A 9,795-nucleotide genomic window follows, 5' to 3' on the forward strand; every position below is an offset into this window, starting at 1 on the left:
AAGCAACAATACAGAATAGGTTATAGTTATATGTGTCTGGGAAAAAAAAAACCGGACGGGGATATATGCATAACGTTAATCACTGCTGCAGTGTTTGTAATAGTAAAAGATTTAAACAAATAGTAATAAATAAATAAACGGTAAAAGACTAGACCCCAGGATTACCTCAACTTAAAGGACTGATTAAACAAACCCTCTACATAACACTGACCATCAGACAAATGTGACCATAACCTACAAACACTGCACGTCACGTGAGGAAGTCAGTGCGATGGTTTGCAAATGTGAAGAAATAAACAGGAAAAGGAGTGTGCAGCTGGCTTAGTTTGATACTGACACCCTGAAATTTATTCCACGTGAATTTTGAACACAGCAATTTGTCTATAAATCTTAATTAGAAAACACTCCCAAAATAACGAGTATGAACAATCTAACGACGTTTAGTAATTATCCTGTCAGTGACAGCATTTGTATCGGTATAAAAATATATCTCCACCTTCAGGAGGTGAGGCAATCGTCCCTTCCTTGACTGCGTGTGAGCTGGGCTGGGTGGCTTGCTCCTGATAAAAGCATGACATGATAGTGTGTGGCACCTGACATGTCCCTGACTTCAGGACTGCTACGGAGCAGGGCCCGTGTTCATCTTTGGTTTTCCGTTGTGAATGGTAGTGAGCCCTACACTGATCGTCCTGTGCTTTGTGGGTTAAGTGTGAATGGGAGGGGCAAGCAAAACTCTTTCTCCTTAAGATCAAGGGTCTACAAGCGCTGAGGAATTGGGCTTTGGAAGCCGCATGTGGGTGCCATATAAGTTGTAGCCATGAGGTAAAAGGAACTACCTTCTACACCCCCCTTCGGTAGGTCAAGACTTTCTTCTTTGACTCTATGGAGGACTTAGTAACACACTGCACGGAAGAGCAGCATGTGGTTTCTGAGACCGCATCCCCAGGGGGCGTTGCTACTCTGACCTTGCTCTCTAGTAACGCTTGCTTTAGAGAAACCGGAACTCACAGGTAAAGATCCTCTAGCAGTGGCGTGAAGACCACTGAAGTTTTCTGTCACCCGGAATGAGCTTGCCAACCATACGGAGGAGGCCCTGTGGGGTGGCACTATGTTAGCCCCAGGCAAGACTTCAGATGATGAAATCCCGGACAGTATTTCATCTGCCCGTCTCATGGGAGTCTCTGACCAGAACCGGAGCTGAACTGCCTAAGACACGCTCACCTAGAGAAACTGTGGTGTAGTTAGTGTTTACCCTTGCCTTTAAGCCACTGAGTTTTGACGTCATTTGACATGTGTGTATTGTAGAGGAAGGCAATGTCACTACGGGTGTGAGGCTGATGAGGTTAAATTTGAATTGCATGACTGGTGCTCTGTTTATATTAAGGGAGAGAAAAAAAAAAAAGGTAGGCGCATAAAAGGAGCAGAGGGAAGAGAAGGATAATGAGATGGAGAGAGGGATGGGGAAAGGAAAGAGGGAGGGGAAGGAAAGAGGAGGAGAAAAGCACAGTGGGGAGGAGGAACGAGAAGAGGACAGGTGTTTAGCGCTTTCCACTAAGAAGAGCTCAGGAAAGCACCATGAAGGAGGCCAGGGCCTGGGTTCTCCATCATCGCGGAGGCCGGGGGCTGGGTTCTCCACCCTCGCCCCCCACTTGAAACAAGAAACCAATAGATTCGAGCTCTCTGAAGCAGCGGAAAGGTCTAAGATGATTTGGTCCATCTCATCACCCCAGAAAGTAAGGAAGGGGGGGGCGGGGAACCCACCAGAAACAAAGCCACGGTCTTGTTAGTGACGTAGAAGCCAACATAAAGAGGTCCCTGCTGAAAAGGGGCCACAGGTGCATCATTCAACGTGCTGGCTGCAGTGGGGTCAATGTGTCATGTGTATTTAAATCCCTGCACTCACAGTGACACCAGAAACTAATTAGCTCCCTCTAGATCGTGTTTGGCAAGTAAATTTATTATTTTAGTAACTGGCAAATAAAGGGAATGAATGAAGTATTGTCTCCTACCTTTTGTGTGTAGTCGTAAGATGACCATTCTGCCTGAAAGGAAGTAAAACGCATTTATTTTGAGTCAAATATAAGAGACTATTATCTGGGAATGCAGAGTTGAGTTTCTCTGAATGATGCTGTTTGCCTGGATGATATCCAGTATAAGGAGTGATGTGAACTTTTATGGTCACAGAACAAAAGAGAGTAGGTAGGCTCATTAGGGAGGCTGGCTACAGGAAAGCCAGGAAATTTCTTTTCTAGAATGCTAGTGTTATCTTGAAGGGGACAGTGGTGTCTCCTACAGGATTCCTGTGTTATCTTTATTGTATTTGGAGAATGGTGGAAGTTACAAGAATTTCATGTAAAATGTTAACTCGGATTCAGAAGCTGATAGTAAGTGCCTTTTTTTTTTTTTGAAAGGGTCTAAGAACAGCTCAAGGTAATTTTGGCTCTTTAGTTTGTTTATTTTTCTTCAGACAGGATCTTCCTCTGTTGCTCACACTGATCTGCAATTCACTATGTAGCCTAGGATGGCCTTGAACTCAGTCTCTGCCTCCTTAATGCTGGAATTATAAGCATAATTTTAGCTGTTTTTTTTTTCAATATTCCTTCTCTACACAAACACATGTTGTAGTCAGCCATGGCTAATCAGGCTGTAAGCTCTTGAACGTACACGTGGCTTCTTCATAGAGGTCTGGTTTACGCCTGTACAAATGTACCTTTCTATAGGCACATCATTGGAGGAGAACACTTGAAAAGGTAAATACTTAAGAAAATCAGTCATTCGGAAAAATGCAAATTCTTATTGAAAGAATAAACCGGGACTATGTCCACTAGTTATGGCTGCCTTCGTGGGACAGAGAGAGACAGCTGTAGTGTGGCAGGTGAAGAGACAACACTGTGGCTAATGATGGAGGCTTGACAGGGTAAACAGACAGCGTTTGTGGAAATCCTGTAGACTCAGCTACCATGCTTTAGGAAAATGAAGGACAGAGCAACATGACCGGTGACATTACAGTTACTAGCAAATTCCAGCCTTTAGGAAAGCAAAGTGTAGGGAAATTCTGTAATGAATGAATGAATGAATGAATGAATGAATGAACTAGAATGAAAGCTGTAATGAAGAAAGAAATTGGAAAGAGAAGAGAGAGGTATTAATCAGTGTCTGGTGGGGGGAGGGTGACACACACAAAGGGAAAGCATATGAGAGGGGGCAGTAATCTGCTTTAAATAATGTGAAAATGATCCACTCATGTTAAATTAGGAAAATCAGGATTGGGCATTGGAGTTATGATGCAAAGTCATTTTATTTGAAAAGAAATTTACCATACAAGAAACTAGCAAACACAGTGACTGTTCTGGGTAAGAGAATTGCTGACACTCGGACAATGCTAGCTTGTTTTGCTGTTTGTGACTCAGTCTCGGAGCCTGTGGTCATCATGTGTGAGGCCCTAGGTTTAATCCCTGTTTTCTAGCTGGGTTTGCACACAAGCTAGAGTCATCAGAAAGAAACGAGTCTCAGTTGAGGAAAGGCTTCCACGAGATCCAACTGAAAGGCATTTTCTCAATCAGTGCTCAATTTGGGAAGGCCCAGCCTATTGTGTGTGCCGCCATCCCTGGGCTGGTGGTCCTGGGTTCTATAAGAAAGCAGGCTGAGCAGGCCATGGGGAGCAAGGCGATAAGCAGCATTCTCCATGGCCTCTGCATCAGCTTCTGCATCCGGCATCCTTCCCAGGTTTAAGTTTCTGTCCTGACTTCCTTCAATGATGAACAGTGATATGAGCGTACAAGCCAAATAAACCCTTTTTTCTCCAACTTGCTTATTGGTCATGCTGTTTCATTGCAGCTATAGAAACCCTACCCAAGACATCCTGACACTACCAAAAATCAACAAACTACCTAATTAACATATGAGTTAATGAAATAGAATAATTTTGTGTGGTTTCCAAATCTGCTTTAAGAATAAAATATTTTGCAATCACCATATTATATATCCTTTAGAATAGGAGAAATGGATACAATTCAGTTTTTTAAAAGTGGAAAAAAATCATGCCAATAACAGACTCTCTCTTCCTCTCCCTCCCCATCCTCTTTCTTTCTCTTTCAACATGATTGCTCTATGCTTCCATTCACTGATCAGTTTTCTTCAGGAGAACTAATCAATTCCCATGACTTTATAACATGTCGACCGGTCTGTCTCCCTAACTACAGCCATATGTATTTTGAGAAGGGCATTGTGGGGACATCTGTAGTCAATGCAGTGAGTCAGAGCCCTCCTTGTGGCTTAATGCCCTCCTGGCATTACTCAGGCATTGGTCGCTCAGCTGGGAGGTTTGACGTTTAGTAGATGACAAACAGGAAAAGGAAGTGAGCAGCCTCCTCAGAGCCCAGGTTGGGTACAGATGGTCCAAACGCAACAAGTTTATTCTGTAGTGTTGCCAAGGCAACAGCGGCTGCTTCAAGCATCACAGAGGGGGGGAGGGGAGGGGATGCCCTGGAGATAAAGAGGCAGGACAACTCTGTAAATCTTTCCCAGGAAAACGAGAAAGAAGATTGTAAAATAAGGACTCTTTCCAGGAGAGCCTATTTTCACTGCACTGGAAGTGCCAGTGATAAAAGGCAAATGGTGTTTTTCACATTATAATTATTTGCTAGAACCAAATGGCAACCCGGCGCCTCTTATAGTGTTATTTTCCCTTAGGAGTCTCCAAACAGCAGTGGACAGGCTTTCTTTACAGCCTTGAGTGTTAACCACAGTGATGGTTTTCTGTGACAGTTCTGTGGCATCAATTCCTGTGGTTGAAAGACATTTGTTATGTTTTTACTGTGTCCAGACTTGATCGGGAAGAGAGGGGAGGCATAGCTTTGCTCTCTCCCCCCCCTTCCTCTTTCCTCTATTCCTCTTTTTTCTGTTCTCGCCTTCCTCCTCTTCCCCTCTCCTCCCTATCTCCTGCTCTTTCCTCTCCTCTTCCTCTCTTCCTCTTCTTGCCTTGACTGTCACATCTAAATCTTTTCTTTCGTAGAGGAAAAAGGATGAAGGCAGGAATTGGAAGGAAAGAGACCAGATTCAGGGGATGCTCTCAAGCTACATCAGTGCAGAGGAAAACAAGAGAGCAGGCTTCCCTGTGGAGACAGCCCTGAGCATCAACTGCTGAGAACCCAGCACGAGCTGAGTCAGGGCTCCCCACGAGCCAAGAGCTATATCCTGAGAGTGATAGGTCTTGGAGGCCCTCAGAGCTGGCGCTGAAGAGAGGAAAGGGGCAGCCGTCCACATGCTCATCCTGCAGCTGGAGGGAACAAGAGCTGTGACACACAGACTCAGGGAAGGCTTTCCCTCCGGAGACCTCATCTGTGCACCACTCCACTGTGACTTCTAAAGAGCTTAGAGCCCTGCTTGTGTTCGGCTGAGGCAGAATACTTTTCACAAGTGCTCAGGTGTCGGGATGAGGCTGGGAGTTGGGCCGGCCAGGGGAGCATGGATCCAAAGCCAGGCTGGTTACTCAGTGTTGTCTCCTTTGAGTCACACCTAGGAGGGCAGAGGCAGGGAGGTTAGCCTCTGGGACCTCAGCTCCTTGCTCTGTGAAGAGAGCTCCCGAGGCTGACTTTCCAGTGTTGGGGTTTGGGTCTGTTGCAGCATCTGGGACATTACTGCCATTGTCGCTTTCATCTGGGTGTCTTTGAAAACTAGAAGGAGTGGGGCTCATCTGTGCTTGCTGCTGGCATTTAAAGGGAAAGTAATAAGGGAGGAAGTAGGACTGGAAATCTGTGTTCAAGTTGCTAATGGCCTCAGAGGCGGGGAGGAGGAGAGAAAGAGAGGCTATGGTCTTTGTAGAGATGAGGCTTGTTCTCTTAGGACCTTCAGCTGCTTGCATGAAACCTACCCACACTATGGACCACAACTGTCTTTTATATGACAATCATGCCAAGCAATGCTTTCTTTTTTATTTTTAACTTGTATGTGTGGCTGGCATGTATAGATTCATTTGTGTGCCTGTATATGTTCACTCGGAGGCCAGAGGTCAGTGTGGCAGGTTTTCCTTGATCGCTCCACGTTGTCTTTGTTTGTTTTGTGTCGTTTTTTGAGGCAGGGTCTCTCTCTGACCCTGGGGCTCACTGATTGGTTGGGCTAGCTGGCCAGCGAGCTCCTCTTGTTTCCTCCTGCCTTGTGCTCCAGCTCTGGAGTCCGCCTGTACTCCACCTCACCTGGCTTTTATGTGTGCGCTGGGGATCCAAACAGACCCTCAGGTATTTCTGGCAGATGCTTTTCCTGACTGCGACATCTCCCCAGTTCCCAAGAAATATTTTTATGGAAAGAGCTACACTAGTGTTGGGGCAAAGTAATATAAGGAGAAAATGAAACAAAAGACACCAGACAGCTACACCATCATTATCAAAAGGCATTTCCATCACAGACCCGAGGTTATATAATGTGTGTATATAGATTATACATGTCTATATCTATATCTATATATGGGCGTAGATTTTATATTCCTATATCTGTACATATATACACATATATTCTAAATACATACATCTATGAATATATTATACTTATATTACGTATTATGGGAAGAAGACAATGACTGAAGGGAGTCTGGACTTGGGGCCATCCTGCTGAATGAGGAAGATTTCCCACAACGGTCAGTGTAGAAGTGTACCAGTGTTAGGTGACAGTTGAACCTGGGAGAGGGCAGGAAGGCAGAACTTTGTCAGGCAATCTAACTTTCTCAACAGAACGATGCTGTACAGATGTGTGTCTGGGCTGCTTTTAAGACAGAAAGGAAGAGCTGCGTGAGTTTCTCTGAGGACACCTGGCTCTTTTCTATTGAGCGGGATCGGTACATCTTGCCAGCCCTCCAGGTATTCCCTTAGGTTCTGGCTGCCTGCCTACCTATCTCCTTTTGTGTGATGCCCTCTGGCTGGGTTGAGCTTTTCGCAAAGCACTGCTGAAAAAGGAGTGTGTCAAGGCTCAGAAGCCAAGGACAAAGGTGGCACCCAGGGAGGAAGGTGCCCGTTGTGGCACTCTGCGACTCTGTAGCTGGATGCGCAGATCAGAACCTTTCCTGAGCGCAGGCTGGAACCGCTTAGGAGAGGCTTCCAGTTCCACCCTCAGCAAAGGTCAGACAAGTGTGCCAGGTGAACCGCAGTCACCCGAAGAAGAGGCTGTCCAATCATCAGAAATAACAGAGGGAAGCTGGGCCTGTGGCAGATGCCTGCAGCTCCTCGCTGAGGCAGGAGTGCGTTTTCAAGGCAAGCTGGGCCCCTAGCAAGACCTTGTCTCAACCAAACAGACAAGAAGATGGCATGCATGTGTGTGCATGTGTGTGTACATCTGTGTGTGTGTGTGTGTGTGTGTGTGTGTGTGTGTGTGTGTGTATGTGAGAGAGAGAGAGAGAGAGAGAGAGAGAGAGAGAGAGAGAGAGCCACATGATTAAAAATAAAGGGGAAAGTGCACTGCTATTAGACCCTGGTATTGGCTGCCTGCCCTCCGAGCTTCCCACTTCTGATTAGAAGGGCCTTTTTTGGTGTGTTTGAAGCCTATGCACCCAGAAGGGCAATGGTTCTCAGCATTATCTGCTATTTTCCACCTCCCACTGTCGATTTAACATCAACATTGATGATAACCTCTCAGGCGTTTCTCTCTCTCTCTCTCTCTCTCTCTCTCTCTCTCTCTCTTTCTCATGTTAAAAAAGAAGTCCTTTGCAGACACCCACACTGCATGACTCTTCCCAAGGAGTCCATAGTAAAGTAAACCAGCTGCTAATTCAATCAGCATCCTGGACACCCTCAGTACAGTACCACAAAGACAGCATTTCTTTAAGGTTTGTTAACTTGATTTCACCAAGGAAACTCTAAGGCTAATAGCAGAAACCGGAACTCTGGAACATAAACAAAGTAATACAGAGAAAGGTCTGTTTCTTTTCTTCCTCTTTGCAGCCCGTAAAATCTGTTATTTCCAGCACTCGTAACAGTGGGGCCTGAAATGATGCTATTTCTTGACAATGCTGACAGAGTTCATCCTGAGTGAAAAAAGAAAAAAAGAAAGAAAAAAAGAAAGAAAGAAAAGAAAAGCAAAGAAAGGAAAAATAGCCAGCACTTTACAGGTCGGCCACCACAGGGCTGTCAGCAGATGATCGCATTATTCTGCTCTCTTGGACTGCCGACTGGCAGAGACCCATTCTTCTGACCCCACAAATGTGAAGAACCCTCAAAATGGCCTCAGACTTCTAAGTCCCAAGATGCAAAGCAAGAAAGGGAGAAAGAGGGGCAAAAGTCGCTGTGGTTCCTAAACATCAGCAAACAGGCAGCCACATTGGAAGAGCTGGAGTCCGGAAGGGTGTGTGTCGGGCTTTACAAGCTCAGCTTCTCTCTTCTGATTCTTCTGCTGCAATGAAGTGGGGGTGCTGCCTCTAGTTAGGTAGCCCCCAACTTGAGTTCCCTAGGAAGTTATGCATGCTGTTCTAAGCTCCAGCCAGCTTTCCCTACTCACAGTCGCCCATGGCCTCTTCACTGGAGATGTCACCTTCCCCCATCTCTCTGATTTACATGGAGCCACACACACTGCCCAAAATCTCCATCCAAACCGGCCAGGCATCACAAAGAGGCAAAAGGCTTCGAGGAGCGAGTTACGGATGGCAACGAATCGTGTACTCTCTGTGTAGCTCCTCATTCCTTTCCGTTATGTTAATTCTTCTAACTCAATAACGCAATTCCCTCCCCCCACCCCCAGCACACACATTTTTCTTTCTCCTGGTGAAGGAGCTGATTGATGCTAAAGTCGGAATCCATCCACTTTTGTGATGCTCTAAGCACTCCAGGCAATTGGCTGGCAGCTGCCAGTGGCTGTCCTAAGCCCACATGAAGACAACCCCCACCTCTTCAGCCCCACTCACTACTGGGAGGGGCGGGGATTGAGGAGCCCGATGGTGTGTGCTAGCTGTGCACATGGAGTTTCTCTGCATGTGGCCACTTGTCCTGGACACATGCCAAGGTCAAAAACCTCCATGAAGGGTTATCCTAATATTTCCTCTTCGATTTGTCTCAACCCGCCTTTGTATTGCCCTGGGGAGGTGCTGCCCTAGCTTGTTGGCATTACCCTCTCATACAGGCTGACCAAACACAATGCTTATTTATTACTCAATTATTAAATTTATTGGATGTGCTCCTGGCTTTATCACCTTCCAGGTGAATTTACAAGCAGGACGGGAAAAAGCCACCACGGCTTAATCAAGAAGTGTGCACCTACTGTGACACACTGTCGTTGTTTAATAGAGCTTTTATGATGTACTTGTCTTCTCAAAAGCTCATTTTTTTCCCTCTGTAGACGCCTTAAAAATCACACACGGGAGGGCACAAAGTAGGAGTTACTGGAAGTTGGGTGCCTGCAGTGGTGACTGGGCTGCTGGGGTCAGGGGTGGGGGTGGGGAGTCCAGGCTAACTCAAGAGAAGTCCAGTCTAACCCAGGGTTGGTGTGGGAATTGACAAGGACAAGAATGAGAAGCAAGACACAAGAGGAAAAGAACAAAACTCTCCGCACCCCCCCACCCCCGCGCTTTCCCCTCCCCCATGCCCTGCCCATCCTCCCCCACCTAGCGGTCAGATAATACCATTCAGGTGTGAGGGCTTGTATGCGTGTAGCTATGTGGAGGGGGCTTGCATGCATGTGTGTTCCTTCTCTCTCTTTCTGCATTTACCCCTGAGATGTGTACAGACAAGAGCATCAGAAAATCCAGGAATAAAAAAGGAGACCCAGTTCAACCCATGCTGGCATAGGCAGGAACCAGGCAACACTTTCTGAAAAGGG

The sequence above is a fragment of the Acomys minous genome (genome assembly GCF_964271855.1).
Source record: "Acomys minous genome assembly, chromosome: 18".
NCBI classification, from domain to species: domain Eukaryota; kingdom Metazoa; phylum Chordata; class Mammalia; order Rodentia; family Muridae; genus Acomys; species Acomys minous.